This window comes from Nycticebus coucang, chromosome 8 (assembly GCF_027406575.1).
Source record: "Nycticebus coucang isolate mNycCou1 chromosome 8, mNycCou1.pri, whole genome shotgun sequence".
Lineage (NCBI taxonomy): Eukaryota > Metazoa > Chordata > Mammalia > Primates > Lorisidae > Nycticebus > Nycticebus coucang.
In genome coordinates this window covers 89,081,826-89,083,254 of record NC_069787.1, presented here as the reverse complement: position 1 = coordinate 89,083,254, position 1,429 = coordinate 89,081,826, and the positions used below count along the sequence as shown (strand labels likewise).

The 1,429-nt window shown below is 33.3% G+C and overlaps 1 pseudogene; it reads right to left on the bottom strand.

The window, feature by feature from the left end:
• Window positions 1-523: 523 nt before the first annotated feature.
• LOC128592772 (uncharacterized) lies at window positions 524-702 on the bottom strand (annotated as a pseudogene).
• Between the last annotated feature and the right edge of the window lie 727 nt (window positions 703-1,429).

Below are 1,429 nucleotides of genomic sequence, written 5' to 3'. Positions count from 1 at the left end.
AAATGAACTCATATGTTTACTATCAAGTGATTTTTTTCAGTGAAGGTGCCAAGAACACACAATGGGAAGTAGAAAGTCTCTTTAACAGATGGTGTTGAGAAAACTGGATATCCACACACACAGGAATGAAGTTAGACCCTTATCTCAGACTATATACAAAAATCAACATAAAATTGATTAAAGACTTACACATAAGACCTAAAACTATAAACTAGAAGAAAATACAGAAGGAAAACTATTCAACGTTTGTCTAGACAATGACTTTTTAGATTTGAGCCCCAAAGCATAGGTGACAAAAGTAACAATAGATAAATGAATGGCCTCTGCACAGCAAAAGAAACAATCAACAGTATGAAGAGACAACCTACAGACTGAGAGAAAATATTTTCAGGCCATAAATCTGATAATAGGTTAATATCCAGAATACATAAGGATCTCAAACAACTCAATTCACAAGAAAACAAACACTCAATTAAAAAGTGAGCACAGGACCTGAATAGACATTTCTCAATAGAAGGCACACAAAAGGCCATCAGATATATGAAAAAATGCTCAACATCACCAATTATTAGGGAAACGCAAATTAAAGCCTCAGTGAGATATCATCTCCCACCTGTCAGAATGACTATTTGCTGAGAGACAGAAGCGTTGGCAAGAATGTAGACACTAAACTTGATCTTAGCCAAAAGGCTGAGAAGGGATTGGCAAGAATGTGGAGAAAAGGGAACCCTTGTATGCTGTTGTTGGGAATGTAAATTAGTACAGCTATTATGAAAAACTATATGAAGGGTCCTGAAAAAACAAAAAATAGAATTACTGTATGATCCAGCAATTCTACTTCTGGGCACACATCCAAAGTATTTGAAATTCGTATGTCAAAGATATATCTGTATTCTCATGTTCATTTCAGCACGATTCATGAAAGCTAAGTTATGGAATAAACAGAAGTATTTATCAATGATTGAATGAATAAGTAAAATACGTGTATGTATGTATAATGAAATATTATTCAGCCTTAAAAAGGAATTCTGTCATTTGCTACAACAGGAATAAACCTAAAAGTTATTGTGCTAAGTGAAATAAGCCAGGCCCAGAAGGACAAAAATCATGTTATCTCACTTAATTGTGGAATCTAAAGCAATCAAACTCAGAGAATAGGATGGTGGTTATCAGAGGCTTGGAAATAAGGGGAATTGAGAGATGTTAGTCAAGGGTACAATGTTTCCATTAGACAGGCGGCATAAATTTTTTGAGATCCATTGCACAGCATGGTGACTACAGTTAATTATAATTTAATGCATATTTCAAAGTTGCTAAGAGTAAATTTCAAATGTTTATACCATAAAAAATAAAACTTAAGGTAATGGAAATATTAATTAGCTTGGCTTAATCATATTGTATACATTATAACAATACTTCATACCTTATA